Below are 7,741 nucleotides of genomic sequence, written 5' to 3'. Positions count from 1 at the left end.
ATCTTGGCGAAGACCATGGAAAGGAACCTAGTGTACAACACCACTTTCTCCCTCTGGTGCTTGTTCAGCTTCAGCGCCAGGTCGTCGAAGATGACGTCAACATAGTTGATTGGTCGGTGTTGGATCACTGAGATGCTGATGGTGAGGGCGACTCTGGAAGCCTAATCCTGGCCACCAGTCTTTCCACCCATACTCTGGATGAAGTGGGAGAAGAGGTATTGCCAGACCGCTGACATGTGATACTTCTCGATCTTTTAGAGAGATTTGAGGGGCTAGCTGGAGTCCTTCTTCATTGGCCATTGGTAGCCAATGTTATCCAAACAGGTGATCATCTTAGCAGTGGAGGGTTTGCTGGCAAAGGGACCCTTGGGGAATCGAAGTGCGTGTCTTAGAGTTGTCACGTCGAAGCTAACAGTCATCCTGTTGAAGGTGAAGGAGATTTTATCCACCTGATGACTGTTCTTATCCTCTTCTTGCACCACCTTAGTAGTCATCCAGAACTGCTGAAGGGCCTCCCTAACCATGATAGATTCATGGTTGAGAGCATAGGTGATTGTGGACATGCGGAGGAAGGCAGCATCATCCTCGTTGATGGTTTTGTTGGTAGGGATGTCCAACAAGGTAATGTGGTTATTGGCCTTGAAGGAGAAGTCTTCCACAACAAAGTTCACATTCTTGGTAGCCATTTTCTGTTTTTAGTAAGGAAATAAGAATGAGAAAAACAGTTTATATTAGTAGTCCAATAGTTATGGTGATCTTTTTAAGTTTTAGAACAATAAAACTTCTTTTGAAAAATCCACAAATGAGATATTAGGGTTTTTCAAGTAGATTAGTGTCTTGAAACAAGATTATAACCAAGAAGAAGAATGCGATATTAATCTTTCTATTTGTGTTTTAAGAGAACAAGGATCTTAAAATCTCAAACATTTGTTTCATTAGAAGGAAGAGAACAGTTCAAAATGTAAATAAATTTATCAACCTTATAGTTCTTTGAAGAAGGTTGAAGATTTTGAGTGTTCTTGAGAGTTCTTGCTTGCAAAGTCTTTTTGGCAGAGGTTCATCAAAGATTTTGTAAGCGTAAAGAAAATATGAGGGAAGAGATCCCATATTTATAGGTAGGAGGTGAGAGAGAGAAAATAGGAGAGAAGAAAAATACAACGGTTGAGGAAAGGCCACGATGAGAAATATAGCACGTTCTCATCCATAATTGGATGGAAGATAAAGTAGGTTGCGTGTGTCAGACCTTTTTGTGCGTCTCAAAGTGTTTTGTATTGGTAATAGAGAATGTCTTCATTAAGATGGTTCATTAACTATTTCTTTTAAAACGAAAGAGTTTTAAGAAATTTGAAGAGTCACATTTAGTGATAAGATAATCACTGAGTAAAAACCTTTTAAAACATTTTGATCACTGAAGAAGAGAAGCTTCAGTGATGGTTTTGTTTTAAGAACTGAAAATAACTTAGAAGTATATATTTTCAAAAAGACTTCAGTGTCAGTGATAAGAGAATCACTGAAACTGACATTTAAAAACATTTGAATCATTGAAGGTGGAAAGGTTCAGTGATCATTTTGATTTTAAGAAAAGATAAATAAAAAAGAAATATGCTTACATAAAAATGTTCAGCGAATGAAAGAATCACTGAAACAAACTTTTAAAATGTTTTGATCATTGAAGAAAGAGAGCTTCAGTGATAGTTTTAAGTTTTTAGAAAAACAGCAAGTATACATACCTTAGAAAGAGTAGATACATTTACCCAAGAGTTCAGTGATAGAGATAGAGCACTGAATCATTTCATTTACTGATTGATGTGTATAGCTGAAGAAAATTTTTCTTCAGCGTTTAGCATCCCCAGTTCGCTGATCAAGATGTTAAATCTTGTCTCATCAAGAGGCTTGGTGAAAAGGTCAGCGAGCTGATAATCAGTTAGAACAAAGTGAAGTTCAATATCACCATTCATAACATGATCTCTGATTAAATGATATTTGATCTTTATATGTTTGGTCTTGGAGCAAAGTACAGGGTTGTTTGTGATTGCAATAGCACTAATGCTCTCACAATAAATAGGAATCTTTAAGAACTGAATATCGTATTCGTTCAGCTATTTTTTCATCCAAAGGACTTGGGCACAGCAACTTCCAACAGCTACATATTCAGCTTCGTCTGTTGATGTGGACACTGAGTTTTGCTTCTTACTTGTCCAGCTCACCAACTTTCCACCTAGAAGCTGATAGCCTCCAGTGGTGCTTTTTCTATCGATCTTGCAACCTGCAAAATCACTATCTGAATAACCTATTAGGTCAAAACCTGAACCCTTATGGTACGAGAGACCCAAGTTAGGAGTTCCCTTCAGGTATCTGAAGATGCCTTTACAGCGATCAAATGGGATTCCTTAGGTTCAGATTAATATCATGCACATAAGCAAGTAGAATACATGATATCTGGTCAACTAGCTGTGAGATACAGCAGGGAGCCGATCATCCCTCTATAAACAGTTACGTTTATAGGCTTTCCATTTGGATCCTTGTTGAGAGAAAGTGGAGGAGCCATTGAAGTCTTCATAGATGAGCTATTAGATAAATCAAACTTCTTCAGCATGTCATGGACATACTTACTTTGACTGATAAAGATACCTTTATCTTATTGCTTGATCTGGAGACCTAAAAAAAAGGTTAGTTCTCCTATCATACTCATCTGCTATTCTTTCTTCATGCGATCAGAGAATCGAAAACACAAAGAGGGATTAGTGGAGCCAAAAATAATATCATCGACATAAATTTGGACTAGAATGATATGACCTTTAACTTTCCTGAGAAATAAGGTCTGGTCATTCTTTCCATGAACAAATTTCTCAGAGATGAGAAATAAGGAGAGGGTATCATACCAGGCACGGGGAGCCTGTTTCAACCTATAAAGAGCTTTATCCAAACGACAGACATGGTTTGGATACTTAGGGTCAAGAAACCCTGGAGGTTGTTCAACATAAACTTCCTCTTGAAGTTTTTCATTAAGGAAAGCGCTATTTACATCCATTTGGTAGACTTTGAAGTCTCTATGGTAAGCAAAGGCTATAAAGAGTCGAATTGCTTCGAGTCTAGCCACGGGTGCGTAGGTTTCATCATAGTCGATCTCTTCTTATTTTCTATAACCCTGAGCAACAAGTCAGGCCTTGTTACGGGTTACCACACCTTCTTCATCTAACTTGCTGCGATAGACCGATTTGGTTATCACTGTTTTGTCAAATAGACGTGGGACAAGGTACCAGACTTTGTTCCTATCAAACTCAATGAGCTCCTCTTGCATGGCAATGACCCAACTAAGGTTTGAGATAGCATTATTGATCTTCTTGGGTTCAACTAAAGAGAGAAAGTTGACAAAGAGATAGATATTACCTAGACCACGACGAGTCAGAATACCTGCACCTAGATCACCAAGAATTTAATGAATTGGATGGTCTTTAGTCCTTCGCTAAGCTGGTAGAGGATTATCATCTGAGTAAAGAAGTTCAGGAACAATGGATGAGGCTTCAACTACAGTATCTTCAGCAATTGGAATAGTTGCTAAAGGATCCTCAGATTCAGCGACTGAAATAAGTTCAGATGCTGAAAGCATTTCATTCACTGATTGATCAGTGTTTGAAGTAGAAGGAGGAACATAGCTAATGGGCACAACAGTGATCTCTAAAGAAGACACATTGGTGTGACTAGCTGCAACTGGAATGATTAATGGTTCATTTTCAGCTTATGTGGCTTCAGTGTTGAGAGGAACGCTGAAGGAAGCTTTAGGTTGTCCATAATGAGAGAACATCCAGTTTTCTAATTCATCTTCATCATTTAAGATGGGTTTTGAATTAGCTGCTTGAGATTCATCAAAAGTGACATGAAGAGTTTCTTCTATCGTTTGTTGGCATTTGTTGAATACTCTGAAGGCTTTGGACACTGAAGAATATCCAAGAAAGATTCCTTCATCAGCTTTGGGATCGAACTTTCCTAGTTGATCATGGTTGTTGAGAATATAACACGTGCAACCAAAGATATGTAGAAAGCTAGTAGAGGGCTTTCTGTCATGGAAAAGTTCATAGGCTATCTTCTTGAACCTCTTAACGATCAGCGATCGATTTTGAGTGAAACAAGCGGTGTTGACAGCTTCAGCCCATAAATTGGTAGAGAGATGGGACTCCCTGAGCATTGATCAAGCAGCCTCAATGATTGTGCGGTTTCTTCTTTCAGGGACCCCATTTTGCTGAGAAGTTCTCACTAAAGAAAAGTTGTGAGAAATTCCCTTATCCTCAAAGAAGTTATCCATAGTACTATTTTTGAATTCAGTACCATGGTCACTTCTAATAGAATGTATTTTAATGTTGTTAAGTACTTCTATTTTCTTGATGAACGATATGATGTCTTCAAGTGCTTCATTTTTGGATCTGAGAAAGAAGACCTAAGTGTACCTGGAATACTCATCAACAATGACGAGTGTATACTTCTTTCTAGCAATAGATTGCACATTCACGGGACCAAGGAGATCCATGTGCAGTAGCTGAAGAGGCAATGTCACTGAAAAGATTTGCTTAGACTTAAAGCTAGCTCTTGCTTGTTTTCCTTTCTCACATGTTGAGCAAAGAGATTCCTTTGCAAAGGAGTGTTGAGGAAGACCAATGACAAGATCATTTCTAGACAATTCACTAAGTGTCTTGAAGTTAAGATGAGAAAGCCGTTTGTGCTACAGCCAGTTGATGTCTGATGAAACTTTAGAGAAGAAACAACTATTCTCAGTGAGAGAAGAATCCATATTGGTGATGTAGACATTCTTTAGATGAGAACCGGTCAAGGCAACCTTATCATCTTTGTCATAAACGTAGCATGAATTCTTGGAGAACTTCACTGTGTAGTCTTTATCACACAGCTGACTGATGCTGAGGAGGTTGTGCTTCAGTCCTTCAACGTATGCAACACGCCAGAATGTGGTTGCATCGTTGGTTAATATACCAAAACCTCGGGTATATCCTTTTTCATTACCTCCAAAGGTCACGGAAGGTCTTCTTTTTTCCTTGTAGTCAATAAGCAGGGATTTGTCTCCGGTCATGTGCCTTGAGCATCGACTATAGAGATACCATATGTCTTTGACTTTCTGTACAAGGGAACATTTCAAAAATGATTTTGGTACCCATCTATTTGGGTCCAGCAATGTTAAAGGCTTCATCTACTGAAACTGAAGAATCAGCATCATCAAACGGCTTCACTAAACCTGGAGAGGTTTTAGTGGAAATAGGAACGACCTCTGACGCTAGAGAGATAGAATCAGTAGATGTCTTCACTGAGCCTGATGAAGAGGCTTCAGTGGTGGGAACTACAACATTTGATACTAAAGGCTTAACATCAGTAGTTGTCTTCACTGAGCCTAAAGAAGAGGCTCCAGTGCTTTTCTTCACCTTGGTTGCTTTAACAGCCTCAGTGGTTGATTTCTCTTTGGTTGATTTCTTAGCCTTAGCTATTTTCTTGCTTTTGGCTGGTGGACCAGTCTTGGCGGCAGAAGGATACTTACTGACAATGTGTGTAGTTTCACCACAGTGCTTACACTTCCTATAACATAAGGTAGCTTTAGGGCCAAGAAGTACCAGATTTGAAGAGGGACCAACTCCAAGGATTCCCTTCTTATTAGTTATAAAATGAACTTTAGAGGATTTGGAGTCCTTAGGTGAAGAATTCACCTTGAGCTGAGACATAGATTTCTGAAAGGGTTCAGATTTCTTAGTCCCTGAAGAGGAAGAAGGTTTACAAGCTGAAGGAATAGATTTTGATCTATTTGACTTGTTAGTCTTCTTGGTAAGAGGTGTTATGACAATGGATTTACCCTTGTCTTTGTGACCTAAACTCAAAGGAGTTTCATCAAGATGACTCTCAGCGAAAGAAGACTAAGAGGAAGAAGTGTTAGGAACAGAAAAGACAAAGGTACCAAACTTGAGCATGAACCTGTCAGTGACACTATCTTCCTGATCATAGGAGAATCCTAGACCAGTCTTTATCTTGACAGGGATCTGAGTGTTAACGATCTCTGAGGCCTTGACAAAGGCTTTGCACCATCCTTCTATGGTAGCCTTCTCAGCCTTGAGTTCAGCAATTGCTTGCTCACGCTCAGTTATAGCCTAACCTTAGTCAGCTCTTTGATCTTTGAATGACAAATCTTCAATTGTTCTTGAAGATCAAGATTAAGCATTTCTGCTTTAGACTTGTCATTTAGGGTATTGTAAAGGTCCACCGTCAGTGTGGCTAACGCTGATAGTCTAGAAGAAAAAGAGGAGGGTTCATTCAGGAGACATACCTGAGTAGGTGAGGATGATGAGGGATCATGAGAGGTTGATGTCTCTGAAGCTTCTTCTTTGACATCTTTGGCTATCAAGCAGAGATATGTCGTATCTTCTTCATCAGATGATGATTCATCAGATGAATCAGCCCAATCGTGCTCTTCAGCGACAAGACCTTTGGCCTTTCGTTGGAAGTTCTTCATCTTCTTGTACTTCTCCTTCAGCTTCAGGTATTTGTCATCCTTAGATCTGAAGAAGGATGGGGTTTTAGAAGATGGCGTCATAACCTTCTTAGAACTGCATTCACCAGCAAAGTGACCTTTGCGGTGACAGTTGTAGCAGATCGCTGAAGCCTTGTCTATATTATCAGACTTTGGCTTTTGTGATAACCGGATCCTAGTTATCACCTAAGATAATTAATATGTGATTATCTGATTAAATGATTACGTGATAGCATGATAAATTGTTACATTTGATCATGCTGGTATGTGAAAATTATGTGCATAATGTGATTATGTGTATGAGAATATGTACATATATGGAAGTATATATATATATATATATACAAGGTATATGTGCTTGAAATGGGTATGCATATATTTATATAATCATATATGCATGGGGTATGTATGCATGCATGTGGGTATGTGAGTTAGCCGCCTTTCCTGTTTTGGAAAGTATAAAAAGGGAGGTTGAGCCTCCATATTTTCTCTTCTTGCTTTTGTTAAAGTTGTGTGATTTTAAAGAGAAGAGAGGTTGACCGGATTATTTCTTGTCTGGAGATTCAAGTTGATTTCAAGTATTTGATTTCAAAAGCTTGTTAAGGTGAGTAATTTCTAAACTCTTCTGTATAAAACTTTTACTGGTTTTATATGAATTTTGTTTATTATTGGAATGAAATCAATGGATTTTGCTTAAGGGTTTTATCTGGACGATGTATTGTTCGGATTGTTTTAAATCGGTCAAAGGTTGGACGATGTATTGTCTAGATTGTTTTAAATCGGTCAAAGGTTGGACGATGTATTGTCCAGATTGTTTTAAATCGGTCAAAGGTTGGATGATGTATTGTCCGGAATGTTTTAAATCGGTTAAGTTGTGAGCGGGGTATTGTCCGGACTTGTTATCCGGACAAAGATATTGATTTAATTCCAAGTGTTAACCGGACAAAGCTTATACAAGGTGTTGTCCAGATTGTTAACCGGAGATGAAATCCGGCTAAGTTAGGTTGACCGGATTTGAAGTTATATTTTGTGTTTCTGATAAGAAATGCTATATTGTCATAAAAAGGAAGTTTTGAAATAAATGATTTTGTTTTAACAATAATTTTAATGGCTGCGGTCTATTTGAAGTTATTTTGTAAAATATTTTTGATGGGGAAATAAGGGTGGCATATCAAGGAGAGGTGTACCATGGGATAAGGGTGGCATATTAAGGAGAGGTGT

Source organism: Cynara cardunculus (genome assembly GCF_001531365.2).
Source record: "Cynara cardunculus var. scolymus isolate 2C chromosome LG 2, CcrdV1, whole genome shotgun sequence".
Classification (NCBI taxonomy): domain Eukaryota; kingdom Viridiplantae; phylum Streptophyta; class Magnoliopsida; order Asterales; family Asteraceae; genus Cynara; species Cynara cardunculus.
This window is presented reverse-complemented; position numbering follows the sequence as displayed.